The 25145-nt window shown below is 41.8% G+C and overlaps 1 protein-coding gene across 8 annotated transcripts in view; it reads left to right on the plus strand.

Moving 5' to 3' along the window:
* Window positions 1–25145, plus strand: part of EBF1 (EBF transcription factor 1) — a 270411-nt gene that overhangs the window by 47770 nt on the left and 197496 nt on the right. The window lies entirely within an intron of this gene.

A 25145-nucleotide genomic window follows, 5' to 3' on the forward strand; every position in this document is an offset into this window, starting at 1 on the left:
ATCTCCTCCTGGAAAACTTCATCCCTGCTGCATCTTAATGGCAACAAGTTAAAAGAAATATTTATTGATAGTGAGGAGCATTTTCCAAAACAAACACTAACACATCCGTACTAGCATAACTTGGCTTTCTTTTATGAAGCCTCTTAGCCTCTTTTTCCTTTCTCCTTTTTTTTTTTTTTTTTTTTTTTTTTTTTTTTTTTTTTTTTTTTTTTAATTCTCACCCCATAGTTTAGGTCAGCTCTTAGGGTCAAAATTCAAAATCCTCCAAATGGAACTTTTATGCGCAATGGTGAAATGTATTCTTACACAAAGTTTTCCTTGCAAACATCAAGTCTGTGTAACAGCTTCATTGCTTGTGATGGGATCTCAGTCCGTTTTTATAGCACTATTTTTGGATAGCTCCTGAAGGCCATAAATCTTCCCATCATATTAAACACCCTCTGATAATTAAATTCTCAAAGAAAACAGAAACCTTTCCTAACATGAAAAGATAAAATTTAAACCAGTCAACCATGGACAGCTCACTGTCATTACAATAAAAATGATTTCGCATCACCTTAAAATGTTTTGGACATAATCTGCAGGGCATTTTATGGCTTTGTCAAACATTAAGGCAATAATCAATTATTTATCAGAGGATGGTATTTACATATTGCTTTTAGCATAGCTAAACAGCCATTCTTTTGTTGATGAGCTGATATACCTCAAAGACAATAGCGCAGCTCTTAAATTTAATTATATACTCATTTACCATGAGATCTAGTCATCCAGATAAAATTGTTCAGTAGCTTGAAGTATTCCCTCCAAAAAAGATTTCCTAACTTTGTGTAAAGTCTTTCCTCAGTTTCCGGCCTGCATCCTCCAGCATCTCAAAGTATTGTTTTTGAAGTTTGATGGAATTTGTGTTAGGTCAAGAGGAGGAAGCTATGTGAAGCTTGTGAAGCTTTTTTTTTTTTGGTGTTTTTTTTTTTTTTTTCTTTTTTTTTTCTTTTTAATGAAATGTAAAGGAAAAACCTAATGTGATCTCAGTGCTACCTTGTTTTGTTGATAGCTATGTGTGTCTGTATCCAGGATCTGGGCTTGTAGTTAGCGGGAGCTTGTAACCCGTGTTCTCGGTGTTATAATACTAAACCTCTTTTCCTGTATCGCATAATGGAAGGAAAAGTCTGTCAGAAAATAATGGGGATATAATATGTACAAGATCCTCTAACGTTTACCCAGGTGGCCAGCTTCCTGAGCCCTGAGCGAACGGTGGCAGCAGCACCGAGCACGTTGCAGACCCCAACTCATCTCAGGGAGCTCGAAGTGTGTCCTGGCCCATCCCTGGGGTAACGCATGCTGCAGAGGGCAGTGGGGGAGCCCGGGCACATGGGGAGGGCCGAGCTGGCTTCCATCCCAACCTCCAGAGGATAATGCGCCTGCTGGAGCGCCTGCGTGCTGCTGGGAAGCGGCTCCGTCTGGCTGTGAGCTCTGCCTTGGGCTCAGAGAGTGGAGCCCACCTCAGTGGGTGTCCACAAGGGCTCAGCAGCAGCCCAGCCATCCTCCTCCTGGGCTGCTCGGTTCAGAGGGGTCATTCCCCATGTCTTAACAGGGGAATAATCCCTGGTGGGAGCTGAGCCTGTGGGTGAAGTTTGCAGAGGGATTTGGCTGCTTCCCAAGTGGCTGCAAGAGGTGGCAGGCATTCATTCCTGTCGTTAGGTGCAGAAATAACCTGCACAAAGTTGGCCTTTGGCTAAACTTCATGCACACAGATGTGTTTATGCACCCAGTTTGCATTAAAGGGGTTTATTCCTTCAAGGGATATCCCAGTGTGTTTTCCTGCTGTTAACTGGTGTCATTGGGATGCTGCCCTACCACATGACAGAGGATTAAGAAATGCATCTTTCTGTGACTGATAGGAAAAGGCAAATTCACCTCTTCCTGTGCTACCATCCGTTTGTTCAGGTAAAAACTTCCTGGCTCGGATGCACAAATCACTAGGAAAATGATCTAAAAAAGTTTATGATGTCATTTCAGGATAATTTTGCTGTGGGTGTTGAAAGAAATATGTTAGCTGAACAGTCTCATTTGGAAAGCTAATTATACAAATAACATTTTAAAGCAAGCTAATGTCATAATAAAGTCCATAAGAACAGGCAAACAATCCATTAATGAGAGGATCCCAAACTGGCAGCTCTGTTCCCTGCAGAAATGGGGTTTGCATTGCAGTTGAAGCCCCAGCCCTGTGCCATCTGGGAACTCTCCTTGTCCCTTGCATCAAAGCCACAATGTCCTGGTCCTGGGTCAGGGCTCTGTGGTCTGCAGTCACCTAGGCTGGTCCATGGTGGGTGTAAAACTCCACTAAAACTCCACCAAAAGTATAATATTTTACAAGTTCAATTAAAACTGGGACTCTCTCTCTCTCTCTCTCCCTCCCTCTCTCTCTTTTTTTTTTTTTTTTTTTTTTTTTTTATTTTTCTTCTCTGCCCTCTGTGGAAAAAAAATAAAAAGGAAAAATAAAAATAGAAAAGAAAAGCCTCCCGGCAGTTCAGGGTGAGAGAGGCTGATCCCTGCTCCCAGTTACATTTTAGGAAGGGGCACAGGGAATCTGACTTTCTTCCAGTGCTGCTCCACCCCTAGCAAAACCAAACAAACAAACCAGAGAAAAAACCCCAAAGCGGCTCCCTGCTCAGTGCCACCCGCTGCTGGGGAGGGAGCGGTTCCTTCCAGCTGAGCAGGAGAGGAGCAGGGGTGGAAGGCTGAGAGCAGCCCTCCTACCTTCCTGCCGAGAGCTCCTGCCCGTGCCGCCGCCAGACATGAGATCCTTTCCATCTCCTTTCTCCCAGGAGGCCCTGGATGGGATGGGGCGAGGTGGGGAACGGACCACGCATGCAGGGGATGTGGCCAGCTCCTTGCGACTGCCGCTTTTCCCCCTCACAGGTCGCAATGCATCTGTGTGTTGTTTCATGGGTGATTTCTTTGCCCTGTGTCAGTCGCGATGCTGTGCACTGGTGCGAGATGCCCAAGTCAGGCATTGCAATTTGGTGCTTTTGTCCACGGAGAAGGGAGGGGAATGCTGTCTGCTTCCCTGCCTCTCCTCCTCCTCGTACACCTTAATGCATCCTGAAGCATACATTTTCTTTTCCTTTTAGGTTGCATTGTACATAACATTTGAAAAGCTCTGTCAAAACAGCTCATATGAGGGGAAAAAGTAATTGTCTTGATATGCGATGATTATCCAAAGCTTAAGCAGCAGCAGAGAGAGGGTTATTTTGTTTGCAATTTAACTAGAAGTGCCCAAGATTTCCCAACTGTTCTATTTTTACAAATGTAAAACTTTCATAAAAGGGTCAGATTTAGGCCCTTGTGTGGGAAACAACTGATACTGCCAGCAACAGGGCAAGATCACTGCTGTGTTGTGGTTTAAATGTCTTATTGCATTCCATGCATTACTGAACTGTATATAGAATGGATGACTCTAAATCTTTAGGACTTTGTGTGAATTAGTAACCTTTTGATTTTTTTTTTGTTTTAACGTTTATATAATATTTTTAACTCTAGATGTTTGTGACTTCTGTCCTCCCCCCAGTAAATAGCTTGTATCACAGGAAATGTTTGGGGCAGTTACAAACACCGCTTCGAAATGAAGAGCGCTTTGCTTTTTTGTTTTGGACTCTTATCTTTTTAATATTCTCATCTGGATGGTTTTGGCCCCAAACGAGAAACAAATGGAAAACAGGGAAATTGCCATCAGTACAGAAAATATATAGATTTCATGTGCAGTAATGATGTATCTCAGTAGATTTAGTAAAACTAGAGATGTCACATTCACAGCTGGTTAACATTTTGCACTTGAAGTCCTCATAACATTTGTATATGTTTCAACACTTCTTTTTTTCTATCTTGGGACCATCTGTATTTCTCATATGTGACACTGACTGGGAAGCACAAACTTTCACAGAACCAGCAAATGACTAGTTAGCTCTACCAGATGTCTGTCTCTTCCCACTTTATCACTCTATATGCTATTAAATTGAAATTGGGTGGGGAAACAGTGGACTTCTGAACTAAGAGCCATTCCCCAAAGAAGTTTCAAGAATTTAGTTCCCAGGGTCTTTGCTGCACTTAGAATAGCAATAATAAGGGTGATGAATTTGCATGGAAGGAATACTTTTTTTTCTTTTTTCAATTTAAAATAGATAATCGGAGACTAGTGTAAGCAGGTATTACATCCGCAAGAAAGGCTGTTAAAACTTATTCTCCTAAATTTCAATTTGTCCTCCATGTATTTCTTTGCTCAGCAATGTAGATCTGATCGTGCTTTTCTTTTCTTTTCCTTTTAGTAAAAATTAATTTGTTGTACTGGCTAAGGATAAATGCTTAAAAAACAAAACAACAAACAAACAAACAAATCAAAAAAACAAAACCAAAACACATTTCTCGCTATTTAGGTCCCATTAGAAGGAAAACTAGAGAAATAACCGGTGTTCTCATTGCATCTTTTCAGAGCAACAGTGCCCCAGAAGTTTGTTTTAACTTTCTTGGCTGCTGTTGCTCCATGCAGTGCTTGAGCTGTTTTGCACTGGTGTGTTGATGACACGGATCCTCCTGCATCTGAAGAATCTTGTCATGAATTTTAGTGCAGAGCCAACTATGCAGGCTGGGGGAAAACTCCAACAGACCTAGTAATGAGGATAAACAACAGCTTGGTATTGCACAGTGCAGTGTGATGAGTGTCCCCTGAAGATCCAGACCTAAATTCATTACATTTAATCAACCTGCTGAACAACTGAGCTAGACGCCTCAACCTTATGTGCTGCTGCTTTAATTTCCTACTTAGAGCTGAGGTTCAGGGGATGGGTATGACCACTTTGCTGGGAAAATCAAAGCCCCCTTTAAGTGGGAGATCTGTGGGTGTGCCTTTAAAAAGTGGCACGTAATACTTGAAAAGAATATCACAAAGTTGTTCAAATCACATTACTGGCAGCTTTTGGCAAAGGGAAAACTTACTCTTATTTTAAGCTATCCATTGTCAGTAACGAAAGTTAGCAGGAATCTGATTCCATTTTTTACATTCAGACAGACCTGTAAAGACATACTAAGTAGAAAATCCACGGAAAAGAAGAGCCTCCTATAGGAAATCTTGCAGGGTTCAGACGAGGGCAGTTTCATGTGACCTCATAGATTGGATATAAAAAGGCTGCTATTAGTTCCATGTCAGTTCTTATAGCGAATGTTGTGGAGTAATGGAGGGTGTTAAGCTGTCAAATACTGGCAAGGGTTAATAAGGTTAAAGAAGAAGTAACAACCAGGCCAACAATAAAAAATAATAATAATAAAAAAAAAACACATGGGTAAATATGCTGTAATAAATAAAGGACGGCATATCAGGGAGGAAACTAGTGTTGTAACTTGGGAGCAAAGCAGCTGCAGAAATGTGAAGCAGGATAATATGAAGTTACATCTCTTGTACTGGTGATATGGCTAACTTCATGCAGCATGTGATGCTGGCTGCATAGCAAAACTGAATTCCACTATTTCCCACAGATATTTGGAAAAAAAAAAAGCTTTGTAGATGAATCCCCCAACTGTTTTAAGTATAAATGAAGGGATGCAAATGAGGGAATAAATGCATACATGAACTAATTAATTAAAAAAGAGAACTTCAGGAACAGGAGCAAAGCACCTGGAGTTAGATATGAACCATGTTTTGACATTGTCCTCTGAGATGGTTTGAGCTTTAGTGCTTTTTTTGCACCTGAATTCTGAAGTACTTTGTACCTATATTATTAAAAAAAAAAAAAGAAAAAAGAAAAAAAAGAAAAAGGTAGAACTTGAAGCTCACATTACAAATTCTTTCTAGTAGTTTCTAACACTTATCTTAATTTTGACCTGCTATATCACTGTTAAGGAACTTTAAAGCTTTTTTTTTTTTTTTTTTTTTTTTAGCAAAAAAACCTGAGTTTTGCTATTCTTTATATACAGGCTCTCCTTCAACCTTAGGCTTCATTTCTGTGCACTCAGTTGTTCTGAGAGATCAGTATTCCATTGTCTAAAGTTAAGGCTGAAGGAAATGTTTGCAGGTGAGAGCTGCAAAAAGGCTTAGCTTTCTTCTATGTGCTCGGTGGGTACTGAGACTTTTGGTGTGATTGCTGGTGGGTCTCACAGCATGTTATTTTGCCTTTTTAAGTAGTGGTGCTCAACCTTTTCACCTGTCTTGTCTGGAAATAAATATTAGTCCAAGGGACCATCCTATGAATTGTTGCCAAAATGTTTTTAATTACAGCCAAGTACCAGCTGCACTAAACTTTAAACTTTTGCTTTTCCTTTTGCTTTTCCCCATTCTACTTCCTCGCCAGAATACCCATGAAAGCATTTAAATTATTTTTGTTTTCCTTAGAACCCTTGGTCAGTCCTCTCATGGTTGCTTGCAGAATACCGACAGTCAGGTGTCAGGTTGGGAATTGATGAGAAAAAATGGAAACAAGAAGGAAATCTTTGGCTGCAAACATAGCTCTGGCTTTTTGGCTGCTGGGTTGGCCAGCAGGCAGGTGATGGTTGATCTCAAATGCTGTTTATTGGAAGAATGAGGCTGCAGACAGCTCTCAGGGGCACCCAGTGTGAGCGGCTCCTTACTGTAGGCAGGGCCCTGCAGAGTGATGGGTATTTTGGGGTATTTTTGCAGCTGTAGGAAGATTCTGCCCCCTTCCCCCCAATTTTTTTGTGAGCCCTCTCTTTGCTTTTGCCAGGGTTCCTGTCCATGGAGACTGATTCGGTGGAAGGGAGTTTCAGTGAGGAAAGAATGAGGAAAAGACCGTGTTTATTTCCTCCGTGAAGGAGCCTGAGGATCTATCTCATTCAAAGACATCTGATTAATAGCCCGACCGAAACAGCGTTGGAAAATGTTCACATCATTTATCAGTTGGGAGGAGGGAACTGAAAGCAAAAAATACGTTTGTTTTCATTTGCTTCCCTTCTCTCCCTCTTCCATCCGTCCTCCTGTCCTCTCATCCTCCCCTTAGGGAAGGAGGGCTGGCGGGGCAGGGACTGGCAGTGGGGAGCAGCCCTTCAGTGTATGGGCTTCCCAAACCCAATTACAGGATGCATTGTTAGTTTTCAGCTGAAAATTGGAACATTTCAGCAAATGGAAAATTTTCTGTCAAGATGTTCTTTTCTGTCCAAAACATTCTTTTCCAGAAAACTGTTTTGAAGAATAAAATTTTAGTTATTTCTGTCCTGGAAAACCTAGCTTGAGGTTCAGATCTGAGCTCCAAGCTGGCCGGTTGCTCCTGGACCTCTTACAATAGTTACACATCTCCCTGTGAGCTGTGCCTATAGGATGCTTGGAGGAGAGCAATATGTTTGTTTTTAATGATGCTGCTGGTTTTCGCTATAAATTTAAACAAAGTGGGCGGTATTGGAACCAGCTGCTAGAATTTTTTGTTTGTTTGTTTTCATGAGAAAAATGGTAACGTACTGCAATAAATTAAACAATGTACATATTTTTACATAGTGCTGTCTCTGTGCGTCTAGCTGCTCGGAAATTACAGAAGCCGAGGGCAGCATTGGGCCCTGTATTCATTTCACACGCACTGAAGTAAAGCGACAAATGTTTCAGAGTAACTGGATTTCCTTTTAAAGTGACACTTTATTTGTGCTTGAAAAATGTAATGAGCCTTCACTAAGAGATTTTTCTGGCTGTGTTCCTTCTTTAATGACCTGCCCTTACAAAATAAGCTAAGGAAAAAAATATAATAAAAATAAAAAAAAAAAAGGAGAAAAAAAAAACAAATCCATTTGGTCAACTTCTCTTTTCATTACATGGAGAGCAGCAACACTTTAGATGGGGAAATAAAACGCAGAGCCTGATAGGTTCCTGTTAATTCTTCAGCACATCCTTAATTAGTGTTTTATGGCTAATCCTCATCATATATCTTAAAGAGTTTCACTTGAGCTGGTTCCCTGCAAGTTTTATTGCATGCAGGATGCTTGGCGTGGTGGTGGGTATGGCTGTGGCCTCAGTGCAGAGGCAGAGCTGCTGATCCTCAGAGATGGCTTGCTGGAGCTCAGTACCCCCAGGCTGCCTTTCCTCTGTGTGCCTGGTGTTAAATTTGGGGAAGCAGCTGGTCACTCTGAGCTCATCCTGCGGGAAGCGGTGGGTGCAGGGGAGCGGTGGCACTGAAGTGTGCTTCGCTGCTGGTTCTGCAGCCTCTAATTGAGCTGCACGACAACACCATTCAGGAACTATCAAAATAAAGCCTTTGAGGTGATTTGTGTTAACAAGTTGGGAAGAAATGGGGCTTTCTTGCAAGTGCGATATGCAGATCAGGTGCCTTTCAGCATCGCAATATTCTGCCCCGTGCTGCAATTGAAATAGCACTGTAAAAAAAAAAAAGCCTCTTTAAAATGCACTGGTACTCTGGTACTCAATTGAAATAGCACTGTAAAAAAAAAGGCCTCTTTAAAATGCACTGGTACTCTGGTACCCTGGATGTGCAGTTTTGGATGTTAACTAAAAACACTAATTTTAGTGCCCTCAGTGTATAAAATACAAGTATTTTACAATTAGCATCAGTAATGGGAGCTGACTAGACTTCTCCCAGTATCTATAATTGAAAAACACTATAGGGTCCATTAAGGCCATTTAAAGTTGCGATGCAGTCTGATGGTATTAAATTATTACAGGGATCACACACGTGGCACTACAAGTTAATGCCCATGAATGCGAGCAGCCACTGTGCATGCTTTTTTGTCAACACTGCAGTACTTCATGACTATCTCAATTGTTTGTGATAATTTAGACTTAATGCTATGTACTTTTTCATGAAATATTACTAATACCCAGCAGAGGGGCTGGGAATTAGCATTTGATTAAAGCCGGCTTGGAAATAAATGCTGTTTGGTGGCCTCTCTCCGTGCCATTCAGCACAAGTTTATTTTCCATTCAGATAACCCACGTGGAAGTGATGGGCTTTTCCTCGGTTTCAAATGATTTTCAGTAATTAAACCCCAGAAGAATGGCTTGCTGCCGTCCCCCCTCTCCCGGCGTTATGAGGACATTTGTCACCTCTCCACCTTTCGGCAGCAGCCGGTGGGGCCCAGCTGAGCGAGGCTGCCGGGGGACGGCCGGTAGGCCTTGCCACCTTCAGGCCACACTCCCCCGGGGAAATCGATCTGCCCGGGAGCCGCGTACAATGTAGATGGAAATGAGACTCTCGATTTTAATTTGCGAAGTAAAAGTTGCAAGGCAGGGTTTGGGAAGGGGAAATCCGAATTGCTTAGCATTTAAGCTGGATGGTGCTGTGCGCTGAGTTAGGAGTAGCCCTGGCAGCAGCCCAGAGTGGGATGCAGTGAGAAACTTCACTGTCTGTCTGTCTGTAACGTGTGGCAGGTCTGAATTAAAAAGGTCTATTTGAAGAAGGGAGAAAGAGGATGAGTTCTCAGTTTTCTCAGTTTTCTGGGCTGTTTCTCAGTTTTCTGGGCTGTTTCCCCTGTGCTGGTGGATCCCATTCTCGTTTTATTATGCGTTTTGTACCGCACACCAAATATTTTGTTAAGAATGTGACAGAAATGTCAGCATAAATAAGTAGGATCAGAGCTCTGCCAAACATATTAAATGGTGCTCCCTGATCAGAACATAGCAGCGAAGCAGAATCTGTGTCTGAGGGAATACCCACAGAACGAGTGAGGAGTACAAACATTAATGAGCCTGATATAAAACATTTTTAAAGCATTTTTATAGTTGCTATAGAAACACCTTGGCCTTCACTCTTGCTAATTAGTTGGATTTTGCACATTTTATATTTGAAAATGCAAATCGGTTTTCATAAATTATTACTTATTTTTCATTTATATTTACAGTACCATTATCCAGATACATGCAGGAAGTCTGAGATATTAATTAGTTATACAACACAAATAAGCATGACATTTATGGTCACAAGACATCTCTTGTTTCAAATATTCGTCTGGTAAATGCTGGGAGGAACTGTGCAAAGATTAATGTGTTTGTGGGAGAATTAGGTAAATATAAATGAATTGGGCCTAATAAGTTTTTAATAAAGTGCATTTTTGGAGCAGGAGAAGAAATAGGATTATTTCTAAGAAATATAAGTCTAAGAAATATAAGTCCATCTTTACATGGCTGTGGAGGGCTAAGGATATCAGTTAGATTTTTCTCTGCTTCTCACCGGTGAACATCAGATGTACATTGGTGCAAGTCCAGGGCAGACCCATGGCCGGGACCAATACACATGGATGAAGACCAGTATGCACGGTCCAGTATGTCACTGGGATGGTGTGTTCAGCCCCATCTCCTCTGCTTCCTAAGGCCTTGTTTGAAGTGTTACACTAGTCAGTGTACCTTTCTGATTTTGTATGCGGTACTCCAGGAAATACTCCAAATTCTTCAAATAAAATACACAGAAGCCTTTCTCTAAATTTTTTCATTTGCTAAATACCCTGTTTGAGTCAGTGAGGGCAGAGCTGAGGAGAAGGCTGCAACGACCTGGCTGTGCTGGTGTGTCAGGATGTGCAGATTCCCCCATGTGCTATGGACGTATTTCTGGAGGTTATCTGGAAATTCAGTCCTTCTTGTCCTTTTTTGATCTGTGGATTTAGCATACGAGCAAAAACCTTTTTGGCACGGTGGTCTGGTGGATTTTTTTTTATAGCACTTCACTAATTTTACTGTATTGCTTTAGTGATAATCAAGAATAACCGATTTTTCTGAGTCTGCCGTTCCATGTAAATCTGTATTTTTCCACATGATGGATGTTCAATAGTTGTAGGAAGACATTTAAATAACTGAGAAATGTGGTTTATTCATGTTATCTTGTTAATCAGTGGCTTCCTTAAATGCGTGTGCTCCGGACGGCACGCACTAGGGTTTAAATGAGTTTATTAGCTGAGAATATGAACAGTGTGTTCGAATATAGTTGAATATATTTAAACCATATAAATAAAATAGTAACCAGATTTACTTTATGTGTTGCAATGAAAAAGGGCAAAAGTTTGGAAAAAAGCTTCTTTTCTCTTTTGGAAATTGAAACCGCTGCTAGCCGCGTACTCATGCACATATGCTTTGTGTCGTCAGTAACAAGAACGCTGCGGTGAGCGGATACCAAAGTGCTGCAGACAATGCTAATGGAACAGCTCCTCGATCTAAAAACATTTTTGTTGGCTATTTGATACTTGAAATGCCATCAGACAGCCAATCTGAAAAGGAAAAAAATTACATTTCTGATATGTTACATTGTGTTAAATTGGATTCTGTTGTCATGCCATGTACTGCTGTGTCATTTCATGTATTGACTTTTAACCAGCTGGAACTGCGTCGTCTTCAGAGATTGCAAAGTGACAAAACCTGACCTGTGTTATCGTTAGAGCAGTTGCTGTTCTCTTTTGGGGGGGTCTGGAAAGTGGAGGAGGAATTCACTCCTAAGTATTTATGGAGCAAGACCTATGAATATGGAGTGCATTTTTATGCTGATTGCTGTCTTTCCTGCCAAGTGAAAGACCAGTGCCTGTGTAAGCAAGGTGGGAAGAGAGCTGCACAAACACATGTCCTGGTCTTGCAAAGTGAGTCTGAGCAGAGGAGGACAGGGGGAAACATGGGGAGGGATTTTCTGCTGTGGGGTTGTATGAGTCTAGAAGTGAGCTGCCAAACTTTTTGCTCCGAGTTCTTCCTGCAGCATCTTCTCCTCCTATTCTTCTACATGCAGCATTCATCCAGTCGATGAGGTGGTAGATGGCTAGATTGCATTCACCCTAAAGTTTGGTACGTCTCTGCTGTGCTGGTGGGTGTTCCAGTGCGATGGGTGGCTGAGCATCTGCAGAGACAGCTGGCTCTGCTTTACGCGGCTTGAGGCGTGGGCTAAAACGGGGAGAAGAATTTCATCCCTTTTAATGAGCTCCAAAAAAGTGTCACTGCATAGAAATAACAGTGATAAGGCCATCAGAAATGCTTAAGTAGACAATGATACATTTTAACTCCTCAAAAAAAAAAAAAAAAAAGGCATAAAAATAAAAGTTCAGTGGCTTCTGTATGACTGAGGCAACTTCTGTGAGCAACATGCATGACATATGGTAATTTTTGAATATAAACACAGAAAGAGTTAAAAAATGAAATTTAAGGCACAGTTCAGAGAGAACTCAAGAAAGACAGTGTGCACCAGTCTGCAGCTCAACACAAGGACTGGTTTGCCAAGACGTTGCTGCATTGGTAATTCTCTCTGGAGCAGACAGGCTGTTCCTTGTAACAGTGGCCGGCATTTCAGCTCCAAACTGGGAGAAGGGGCGAGAGGATAGTTTTTGTATTTGGTGTTTTCTTTTTATGGACATTGCCTCTTCTGCTCTTCAGCTCCTAAAAATGTTTTCGTTTTTGGGGACGAATAAAGCAAATGTCTTTGTATTTTTTTTTTTTGTGTGTGTGTGTGTTTCTCCCCCAGTATTTTTTCAGTAAGAAAGGCAGGGGACAAAATGAAGTAAAATGCAGAAGTTTTCCTTTCCAATTTCTTTGCCAAAATTGAGGTAATGAAATCAGTAGTGCTCTTGGGATTTCTCTCGCTCCCTCTCTCGAATTTTGGTATTTGTGACATTTGCTCCTCTTATGATGAAATGCTCCTAAAAAGTCCCACACTGAAAATGTCAATAAACAAAGCAATAAAAGAAGGAGGGAATGGTAACAAAAAGGCATTGTTTTCGGTATGTGGTGAACAACAGGCTGCAACGACAAGTTCTCGAAATAGACCCCATCCTTCAGGACACGGCCCTGATACCTCTGTTGCACAGGATAAATTAAATCGCCAGGCATTCACCGGTCCCCAAACCCACCAAAGCAAACACGCTCTTGATTTCAGGGCTGTCATCGGTGCCGGGAAGGCCCTTGCAGGATCACAAAACAAATCGAGCAGTGGAGGGCTTCCGGGCAGCCAGCTAACAAAAATATACTCTGGGAGGATGCAGTCCGCTGAGCTCGGCGTCCGACGCAGCAGTGGGCTGCAAACCTGGGCTTCCGCTGCAGCGCTTCGCCCCACATCTGGAGGGGCCGTGACAATCAGTGTCAGACCGTTTTAGAAATCAGATACTCTGGGTATCAGGAAGTTGATTCGACTTCCACTTCCTTAGCAAAACACGCATTAATATTTCAGGTTCTCTTTTATAAAGCCGTGTTCTGTCCCGAGCACAGGCTGAAATTATGCGCTGGGAACAGGCACTGGGATGGAGCGGGGGTGCGCGCTGATTTCGGGCCATTTTTAAAAAGTGCAAGCTAATTGAATCCTGCTGGTTTGTTAGTGTTCTTTGACAGCTTTATATAAGTACTAAATAATATTTATAAAATAGATATATATGTCTGGATAGGCATACACACACCTACAGAAAGGAGGAAAAAAATCTATAAAACATTTCCACACTCAGTTAGAAGAAAAATCATGTTTATTATGCTTGGTTCTATGCTGTGTTTAGCATCTTTCTTCAATTAGATGACCAGATGACACGGATCTTCCTGTTACTTTCAGTAAGCACAAGCTTTACTACCAAGGTTGGACATTTTGCTTTCCCTTTTTGAAAGACAGTTTCCCTTTAAAAAAAACAACTTATTTTATTGTAACAGATTAATAGGGTGCCACAAAACTGATAATGTGATCCTGAATGCCGTGTGGAATTCCAGTTCTAATCCAAAAGCCTCATTTTTCTTACATTAAAAAATATTTTTTGTTTCTGAAAGTTTCTTTTATTTTCCTTTTAAATGCTGCTGGGATAAAAAAAACAAACAAAAAAAAACAAAAAACACACAAACAAAAAACAAAAACCACCAACAACAGAAAATAGTTGTTTAGGAGCTTTGCTGATTCAGTGTGAATAATCTTTAAATAATCTTTTTTTTCCTTTCTTTCTTTCTTTATTTTTTTTTTCAAACAAACAGTCTGTATATGTTAATGTTGGTTATCTGAAGTTTCATGGTCAACAGATGTTCAGTGGAATAATATGCAAAGGTTTAAATTCAGGCACTGAACATTTTTCAAGGGGAGTTTACCTTGTGGATGCAGACATGTCTTATTAGAAATGCTAAATCCTTTCCCCCCCTAACCCCCCTCCCCCAGCACTTTAATCAGAAAGTGATGTAAATGTGACAAATATACTCCTGTATACCAATATTTAAAACAACAAGCATAACTTTTGACAGCTGTCTACCGAAGTGCTCCCACCTGTGGATAAAACACAACACTAAACCCTTTTGTCTCTACCCAAAATTGGGCCTAGGCAAGTAGCTGAGTCCTAAACTCAATGCCCTCACTGATGGGCTGATGGTCAAAGAGCATTCCAGCGCTGGGAGCCATGGACCCAAAATGACCAGTTTCTTAGCCCCAGCTGCTCATATCTGGGCACAGTTAACCAGAGAGCAACAGCAGATCCCAAATTATAGGGCTGAAAGATTGAGGGCGACAGTGAGTCCCTGGGTGCTCAGCCCAGGGATCCCTGGCAGAGGTTTGCAGGGGACGGTCTGTGGATGCTGCTGGAGCACTTCCAAAAATGATGTGCTAATGCAACCCCTGGAGGAGCGTCTTGAGGTGAACAGGAGGGGAGAAGGAAAGGCTGCCCTGTGCTTCCAGGTGGTCTCAAATTAATATTAGAAAAAGGGATGTAGTGGGTATTTAGGGCATTTATTTAATAAGCGGCTAGAGAGGGAAAACAGATTTGAAAGTTGGCATGGCTTTTATTTTCAGTACAAGCTGGCTTACTGTTCCCTTTAGCTCATGTTTAGCAGCTGTAATTGTTGCCTGTTACTCTTGGTGTGAACAGTCTAGATCACAAAAGCTTTGTTTTCAAAATCGATCAGTTGTTTGGTCCATATCCATCCATCAGTCCACCCACCCATTCTCAGAGACGCACACCTTCTTAGCACCAGACCTTCTGTGAATTTGGGATGTGCTGCAGCAGGGAGGAGCCGGGGCAGGCCCAGGACAGCTGTGTGGATGGCACATCACCCGCTGAGCTGCACAGCCCCAGCCCACACGCTGCTCCCCCAGCCCTGAGCATCACCCTGCAGGGACCGGGAGTGGTTGCCAGCTCAGCTCCCAGTCTATCAGCTGCGACCCATCAGCCACAAACAAGGGGCAGTTGGCAGTGCTTAAAATTTATAATTTTTTCCCTTGGGAAGAAGCTGACATGCAAACCTACCTACAGAGCCTGGGTTTGCTGCCGATGCTTTACCTGGATGCTGAACCGGGCTTCTAATTGGTTTCCCCCAGCCTATTTTCCAAGTGTAATAAATGGTTTGGGGTGCTGAGCAAGTGTGTGTTGTTATTGCTAGGGACATCACTGTGATTTTCCAAGGAGGCTGAAGGGGTTAGGTTCCCAGGTCCTTTAAAAGTGTCAGACTAAGCCCGTTGTGCTACCAAGCTGTAAATCAGCAACTGAAAAAGCAGTGTGTATGTGTGTGTGTGTGCGAGACCCCTTCTGTGTGTCTTTGTGAGCAGGCTGAATCTTTAATGCAAGGAGAGGAAGGGGTTTTCTGTAGGTGAATATAAAAGAAACATTGAGGTTCTTTGGAGGTGGCATCCTGGAGATAGTTATATGGGAAAAGTCAGACACAGCCTAGGGGTGCATCTTTATTTTATTTATTTGTTCATTTGGCCTGGAGCTGGACTCATCATATGATTGCAGCTGCTGTAAAACTTATGTAGGGGCCAGTACTGCAAAGGACAACTGAGTGCCTCTTTGTGAATTCTCTGAGCATTCAGGGAATAATTTAATAAATAGGCTGAGAAAGCCATAACTTCGTAGGTTTCTAAAATGACGCTTTTCCCTATCATTTTTATCTTAACCATTTTCTATTAAAATTTTCTAAGAGCAAAGTTAGGGCCACTGAATAATTTTGCTTTTAGAAGACAGGAGTCCTTTTAATAGAAGAAATTGTAGCTCTGGAATGGTTTGTGCATTGTAGGGCTTGCTTTTCCTTTACGTCTTATGCCTGCATTCTCAGTGCAGAGGGTTTTGATGAGTGAATCTTTGCTGGAAGGGGACAGTGGATATGCTATGAGGCCCAGGACTCTGGAGATGTCCTCTTATGCCTGCTCTAGTTTTTCTGCTAGGCTGCAGATGGTTGCCCTCAGGTTTTCCTGAGAAAATCATAGGATTTTAGATGCCAGCTTCTTCTGAAAAGATGAAGAACTCAAAGCACTGAGAACTGCCAAAGGCTTGAGGTGGCTGCTGTGCCCAAGCACTTGGAAATCTGTCCCTGGATTCATCCCTATCTCCAGGCTGATGTCCTGGAGTGGGCCCACCCCAACCACACACCTCACTGCTGGATCCATAAGTTCATAGGTGCAAGACCGGTAGTGACCCATGTCCAGACCAGTTTTTTCCTTACAAACCAGGAATGCTGTGCTTAAAATTTTAAACCAGCCCCAAATACTTGATTTCCCAGCTGTGTTCAGCTTGCATAGGAATGTTACCATGTAAGTAGCCTGTCCCCAGCAACCTTCCTTAATGAAGGAAATTTCTTTTTTGTTGTTAAAAGAGACATTTTATTTTCATTGACACATATTTTCCTCTTCAAGGTATGAATGTTCCATTTTATGCTCTTTCTGTTTTATTTGGTTTATGTACTCCCTCAGGTATCAAAGCAATGGCCATTTGGTCATTCGGGGGGAAAAATGCATTTAACAAATGCTTTTCTGACCCATATCTTGCTTTGCTCTCAGACAGCACTCTGCTCTCTTCCTCACACAAAGCAACCCAAATTTCATAAACAAAATGTAAGATTTTCATGACATAAAGTTGCAAATTGTGTTGTCATCCAGATTATTGATGTTATTTTTGAGGTGGTGTAGCTACAGGCATTGAACAGGGCAATCTGCCTTTAAGACAATGTGAAATACCCCTTTAAATTAAAAATACTCAGCACAGAAAGTTCTGTCACATTTCTTAAAAGCCTGCTGACGAATAGCTTTACACTGGGAAATGGCTTCCTAAGCATGTCTGGTTGTGTCTGTCTCTATATCTGAAAATGGGGATATTTTATTTTAGCAAAGATTCCCAAGAGATCTGCTTGTCTCTTGCTCTTTACCCCTGCTCGCTCTTGATTTGTGTGGTGATGAGTGCCATGATGCTTTATGGCATTGATGGTATCTTATTTAGCAGTCTCGTTGCTTGGTTCTTATAATTGTGCAAAAATTGTACTGGCACTGGTCATTTTAGAGCATATTATATTCCCAACGCCCAAATAGAGTTGATAGAAAATGATATCGTCCTGTGGCATTTGAAGGGGCTTCTCACTGGCAGTGGTGTTCAGAAGACCTGCAACTTTGGACAGATACACAATGGTTGTAAGAGACCTGCGTTCACTGCTCCTTTTTCCTGGTTATGAGAAAGTAAGAAAGAAGCCAACTTTGATGGTTTTTCTGTCATTAATTTTCAATGAGAATATGATTACGCTTTAATTGATGAGCTCTCCTGTGAAATTTCATGGCACAGATAATAAGGCTAACAGGTATCTTCCTGACCTGGGGAAAGAACAGACTTTCCCTGTGTATAACCACAGTGCTAATGACACTTAATAGAGAACATCATTTCACCTTTTCCTTTTTTTTTTTTTTTTCCCAAATTCTTCTCCATCACTCACCAGGGACCACGCTGTCAGGGAATGTGTACAGCTTCATATATTTTTCAAGATATGCTTGCTACCTGTGTGATAAGCCTCATTTTATGCCCCACATTAGGCCCTCTTGCAGCGCGGGTGTTATTTGTTGTCTGGCCCTGGATTATCTTGGAGCAGGCACTTCCGCGATGCTGTGGTTTGGTGATTATTGTTCTTGACATTTTTCTCCGTGGAAAAAGAAGAAACTTCCTTGTGACTGCATTTTGCTGTTCCAGGCGTATGCACTGCACAGCATCTTTACTATCTACTGATACCCTTTCTGAGGTTAATCTATTGTAAAATTAGATTGTAAAAATGGACACAGTTACCACATTTACATGCCAGCACCGAAGAACTCGTGGAATAATTCAAACACTGTACAATTCCTTTTGCAGAAATCACTGCAAAATTCATTTGTAAGTGACATGTAAACCATGCAAATTAGCATGGATTCTTCCTCAGTTCAATTCATCTTTCAGAGGTTGTTACCCTTCCCAATCTGATTGCTTTAAGAACACAGATTGTCTTCTCTTGATGGTGAAACTGCTTTAATCCCCTTTTCCAAAGGTCAACTAATCTCCAGTCTTAAGTGCAATAGATGCAAATACAGTTCTCTTGCAATGTTCCTTCTAATTTAATTCTCTCCTAAGCTTTCATGTATAAACCTAGTAATGGATCAAGTTTGGAAGGGGTCAAAAGGTTTCTGTTCCAGTAAAATTTAAATTGACATTGCATACTGATAATGGTTTGCTCTCCTTTACTATAAACACTAGCTACTACTCTATTGGCATATCATTTTGTGCAAAAACATGACTCTAAACTGCAGCAGATCATACTCTTGGTTTTCTTGCAAAAAATGAGTGCCCGCAACCTGCGATACGAGAGAGGCAAAAATGCATCATTTTTAATTCACAGTTCTTATGCAGCATCTTTGGCCTACTTGTTTTATTCCATCATCCCTAATTGCATTTAGAAACTGAAAAATGGTGCAGATCGCACACAAATATAAAATTAATAATTAATTACCTGCCCATTGCTGAGACCTAAATAAAGGCCAAAATATGATTTTTCCTTTGCAGCCTACTGGAAAAAAAGGCTCAGTATTAACCAGCTGTAGGTAGAATATTTTTTTTTTTTCCCCCCTTTGGCACAGAAACACCACATCTTTAAAAGAGGGCCCCATCTAGTATTGGATTGACTATAGACAGGAGAGTGACAAACACATTGTGAAATATTGACAAGGGCTTCTTGGTAGGCGGAACATGCCTGTGACGTCCCACTGAGCTAGGCCACGCTTTCCTGTTAAATTCGAAAGAGGGCTGGTGTTATCAGCGAGGAACACTTACGGGATTTGATTGATAAATTTACTGCTCTTGTGGATTACCCCGTCCTTTTGTGTAGGACTGGCAGAGTGTCAGGACTGGGTCTTGACAGACACCAGAACATATGTCCGGCCTAATTTGCTGTGAGGGCCAGGGAGCCGGGGTATTGTCAGGCACCAGCCCGCCGTGACATGGAGCAGGAGGCTGTGCTTTGCTGGGTGGCACTGCTCCTTGAAGCCAGCCTTTCCTATTGCTGCTCTGTGTGACTTCGTGATGTACTGAAAGTGCTGCATGGTTATTAATGGAGTGCGTGGAGGGGCACAGCAATAAAGGATGGGGTTATTGATTAGCTTGTCTTTTAAGTGGAGTTGTACAGAGCTTACAGCTTCATGCAAGGAACTTAAAATATTTTGTCTTCTAACCTTGTCAGACTTTCTGGGCTGCTTTTTCTGCAGTGGAATCAAGGAAGATGTGCTGATGTGGTGGCCGTATTGGGCCCCAGTGCAATTCTTGCTGGTGGGCTGCCCACATGCTGGGAAACCCTGATGTTTCTGAAATAAAATAGGGTACAGAGCATCAGATTCTAGCATGTGGATTGCACTCTGTGTGTGTGTGTTTTCAACCAAAGCAGATGAGGGTGGGAACTAAACAAGGCACGGCACTCTTGGAGGATGTTTTACTTTTCAGAATGCCCCAGAACTGGGGCTGTGGTGGGGGAAAGGTGGCCACGGGCCCCTCTGCCTGTCCTCCGTGGCTCTCCTGGGTGTGCTGCGGGGTGGGAGCTGGGGCTGGCCAGAGCTCGAGCTGCACGGTGCTGCCCTTTGTTCCCCACCGCCTAAGGGGAACGGCTGGCAAACTTCAGTGAGCGTCTGGCGTTAGGTTTGCAAAAAGTAAAAAAAAAAAAGGAAAAAAAAAAAAAAAGAAAAAAAAAAGAAAAAAAAAAAAGAAGGGGAAAGAGAAAGGCACGGAACAATCCAAATGTGCCCTGCCAGCCTGAAATAGCTCGCCACAGGTTTGAAATCCATTTCCCACAATGGTAAGAATTAAAAAGCCACAAAAGCCGACCTGTACATTTGTGCTGTATGAGGATTGCTGATACACAGCAGAGCTGTCATTTTAGGAGGAAATCATCCATCATCTGCCTGCTAGTCCCCAATAATCACCTTCTATTACAGTCAGATTGAATCTTCAATCTGTGGCATAATGCCAGTTTTTCCACAGTTCTCAGTTTCCTGTTCTTTACAGAGGTATTCAAAATAATTTGCCATTCAACTCTACAAATGTAGCACTTGCCGAGAATATTAGTATTGTTAGCGTGTTGCTTCTAAAGAAAATCTGTGCCAAAGCCTAATTTGCTGAATTCATCATTGGTCACCCATTTACATTCCTCTCCCCTTTTTCCCCCCCACGCCCAGTTACGATTTTGTAATCGCTGTTGTTGTTGTTGTGTTTCATACACACTGATGCAATGTACAATTTGAAAAAGATGTTGAGCAATGATTCTATCGCTAACGATGTAAGCAATGACCTGATTAGAAAGACTCCATCAAGCAGAAAGCTAAGGGTGCCAGCGCAAGGAAAAGTCATGGAGAGGAAATGTGTAGTGAAAATGGCAAATGGTAAGGCAGAGTTTAGGACAGGCTTTATGGTGTCTCCCTCCCCTCTCATAGTTTGCCTATGGGAATATAGAGAAGACAACAGGGACGTCCAACTTCACAAATATCTCAGAGATTCATGAGCAGCCAAAATGCCATGAGCTGTATTTGGGGGGCACTGGGGACCCAAGAAAACTTACCCAGCTTTTAAATACTTCAAATGTATTGGAATTTTCATGATTTTTCCCTTCTCCCCAGCAGGAATTAAGATGCAGCCTTGTGCTAAATTGAATCTCTGCCTATCTTTTGCAGCGCTTCTGATTGCCTCTGCTTTTCACATGTCATTTTAGTCTTCACCAAATAGATTTTTTTTAGCTTTTGCACAAAATTGAAGTACTGTATTAAAGCAGAAGCCTTTAGGGCATACCATTGTTTTTTTGCTTTTGGAAAATAAATAATAGTAAAATTTAATTACTATACCTACTACTTAAGTAAAGTTTTGGTTCCCCTATCCAAAGTCCAATTTCCTACTTTGTGGTTAAAGCTCCAGTATATTTTGAGGGCAGTGTACTGTTACATGCTTGAATTCAGCAAAGGAAAATAGGAAATAATTCACTCTGGCTTGAAAAGGGTGGGGATTTCTTTGTTTCTTTTTATATTTATTCAGGAAAAGCTGACAATCGTCCCACATTAATGAACAACACCATCAATCAAAGTGCTGACAATGAGCGGAAAAGCGAGGTAGATGTCAGACTGACGGCATATTGCTTTTTTCAGCTAGGCCAGGGCTGTTTATAGCACTTTTCACTGGCAAAACTCTGGCTGCAACTAGACAGGAATAGAAAGCAGAATCAGAAATTGCGTGCGGAAAGTTGCTCCTGTGCTTTGTAATTCGAAGTTAGCATTGAAATCCAGCCACCGCAGCATTGTTTTCGAGGTTTTGCTGTGCAAGTTGGCTGTCTTCTTGATACCTCCTGGTGAAGAGATGATGCACCTTGCTTCAGAGCAGCTCACCTGAGGGCTGCAGCACCTTGTGAACAGAGCAGAAATGAAAATATCACTTGGGTCATGATCCAGTCTCTCCCTGGTGTCCCCTTATGAAGGCAGAAAATCTCTTGCCCCTTTTCCATGGGGCAGTTTATCTTCCCCAAGGACATCTTTTTCTTTCCTTTCTCATCTTTCTGGGCAACTTGCTTCCAGCAGAGATAAGCTGCCGGATTCCCCCTCCCAGGGGGAGGTGGTGGTAACGAGAGCAGGGTGATGAGCCACCTGACGTATGGAGGATGGAGGGATGTGGATACCCAGAGCCAGCTGGCAGGATGTCCTGGGACCCAGACCACCGTAGGAATAAAAGCAGTCACCTAACATAGAAGGAGAACATTTTGACCACTGCCCCGTGTCAACTCATCTTCACCCACACTTGCTCTGTCTGGAGGACATGGGTCACCTCTGCCATCTCTTCAATAGCCACCTAGATGCCTGTACTAGGGCTCTCTCTTTCTTCAGGACCTATCGTTCAAAACCCAGGTCCCCATCTTTCTCCTTTCCTGGATGAACCAAGGCCAACTTCTGCTTGAAGGCTTGGTCCAACAGTGCCTGCAGCTCCTGTCTAGCCGCTGGGGCTGTGTTATTCAGCAGTGCAGGGCTGGGGCTGCATGGCAGTGAATCAAGCCCCATTTTCCTTAAACCTTTACAGAAACAACTATGTTATTGGAAATCACTTGAGTCATTGCCCCGCTGTACGACCTCGGGCAAGTCATTTCCCCTCTCTGTGCTGCCGTTTCAGCCCTCACCCTGCATCTGTCTGCTCACCATAAGCTGTAAGATCATCAGGGCAGGGCTCTGCACTTGGGCATGAACACAAGATAAAACAGAGGCTTCTGGCTCAAGAAATGGAGGAGGGAGTGGTGAATACAAAACCCAGGAATGTTTCAGTCATTTTGGCTTTGAGAATTTCATAAGAAAACAGTTTTGCCTACTTCTCTGCTGATGTGTGGGAAAACTTTTATTGAACTTTTTCATTTTTGAAACATCTGAGAGTTTTGAGTTTCCCTTAATTGTCTCTTTCCCACCCTCACTCAGCACAGAGAAAGAGGAGGAAAATGGGGAAAAATGATTAAACTGAAAAATAATGTCGGAGGGCGTCAGAACTTAATGTTTCCTTTTAATGCTTTGGAACTTTCCAAAGACAAGGAAGTCATGAAAAGTTGGAGCAGCAATTAAAAACAAATAATAATAAAAAAAGAGTCCCATAGAAGGGTTTTCATAGAAGGATCTGAAGATTCAGGAGCTTTAAATAGGAGATTTTTACAGCTGTTTCCCTTCCTCTGCATTTTCAGTGGAAGAGCTTAACACAACCTCAGGGTAGGAGGTGTCTCCTGTGACCGGAGCATCCCAGCAGGGACAGCTGGTTCAGCTGGCCAGGTTTTGGCCAGTATCTCCTTTACTAAATACCTTTTGGTCTCACATGGCATTATATGATGCCTTCTGCCCCATGAGGGGCAGATGATGCCTGGGTGAGGGTTTGCATCCCCAAATCCAGCCCTGCATTGCTCTGGCCACACTGCAGGGTGTGAGGTTATAGCCGCATTGCCGTGGGACTGTGATTGGCTTTCCTGAGGCATAATAGAACTTTATTTTTTAAAATTATTTTTATTTTTTTCTGTTGTCCAGAGCCCTGTACCTTAGAAAAGAATAGCAGATCACCTTTCTGGAGCCTTGCTCCTTTCTGCTGAGACACGCTGTGTGTCTTCACCAGGGTCAGCTGCAGGTAGTGGCTTACAGGGGGCGTAGGATGAATGCACTGATGCCGCATCTGGTACGCTGAAAAGCTCATAGTAGGGTGGAAGTGGGTGGAAATACTGACTCCGTTGAGCTTAGGGAAACAGCTGCCCTCGCATCTCCTTCATCATCTGAAACAAATGAAAACTGGGCCGATAAAATTCATGATGCTATTCCCAGCTGTTTTGTTTAAAGGAAAGTTTCCTTACGTGCAAACTAACTGAAAACTAGAGATGTAATTGCTACAAAATGTAACAGTATCTAGCGAAAATTACAGCTACTCGATGAAATATATATTTTCTCAGCATCAGCATAAAAGAAAGAACATTCTCATCCAGAAATGGTATGTAAATAAATAAACTGTAATTGGTTTGACAATGCCCCTTTTCCTGGCAGTGCCAAGAATCCTAGCATTGTAATTACACAGTTCTGGGCAGACATGTGGTTTCCATTAAGAAAGACTTGTGATTGACTGAGTTCATGAGGCATGTCAGAAAAAACACATCAATGTCTTTATAAAATGAAAAAATAGATCCAAACTTACTTCCAACTTCATGAGAAATGTGCATTTGTAAATACTCTGAACACAGTACAAGAAATAGAAGTAAAGCAAGTCACTATCAGGAAAACTTGCCAAATTCATGTTGGAATATAAACTTAGACAACCAAGTGCACTTTTGTAAGGCGAAGAAACTTGTTCTTTCATTTTTGGTGAGCATTTAAAGTTTTCCTAACCATTTTTTTTCCTGTTGTTTCTATTCAGCAGTGTAATAATTGAAAATGTTTCCAATAAAAATGAAAACGATATTCTACCACATTTTGTTTTACCTACATCACACAAGAGCACTTAAAGCTAAGACGCAAGCTTTAAGAGCAAAGAACTGCAAGTAGTTATTATTCTGTAAGGAAGGAAAGCTGGCTAGTTAGGTAAGGGAAAATTTTATCTAAGAGTATTTTAAACTAAAATTCTAATGACTTGTTTTAATCACTTAAAGTGACTAAAATGTTGGATAGTTTATTTTCTGCCTTAGCATAAATACTTTTAAAATGACAAACATTTTAGGATGCTGCCAAATACTGTCATCTCTTGGCAACCTTAACATTTTATGCTAGATGTATTTTTCTTGACAACAAAACAATTCAGTCTGTTTCTCCTCTCCCCCCTCCTTGAAAAACAGCAGTGGCAAATACAGGGTGTTTTTAAATGGACTGTATATGTGATGACTTTTTAATAGATAAATTCAGATTCAAAATGTAGTCATTTTAAAAAGAAAACTTTTGGGGTCATTAGCTGTGCCCTTTTACAATTGTGCTAAATAATAACATTTCTTTCTTGACCCCTCCCAATATAACTTGAAAAAAAATATTTTTTCTGTGACAAGGAACATTGCTTTTATGGCTAGGTCACTGCCCAGTGAAGCTAGCTGTCCTGTGTGTGACTCATGGCTCTGCCACAGGCTTCTGGCATGGATGCAGGCAAGTCATTGAATTTTTTTGTGCCTCCACCTCATTGCTATGAGGTTAAAATCCACTAATCACTGTGAAGTGCTTGCATGGCATAGTGGTGAGGATCAGAGAAATACCTAGAAAGATACGCAAAGTCTAGCAAGGGATTTAAATTGTGTGCTGTCTGCAAAGTTTTCTAACACTTTTTAAACTTTTCCAAATACTTTTAAACTTTTTAATCTTTAAATTCTTAAGAAATGTTGAACTGGCAGCAGACACTATTCTGTTCAGTAACTCTAGACAATGGTAACAAGGCAAAAGTATAGATATGGTCTAAGCCACTAAGGCTTAGCCCCTGCTCCCATTCCTGCACTGAGA

Source organism: Aythya fuligula, chromosome 14 (genome assembly GCF_009819795.1).
Source record: "Aythya fuligula isolate bAytFul2 chromosome 14, bAytFul2.pri, whole genome shotgun sequence".
NCBI classification, from domain to species: domain Eukaryota; kingdom Metazoa; phylum Chordata; class Aves; order Anseriformes; family Anatidae; genus Aythya; species Aythya fuligula.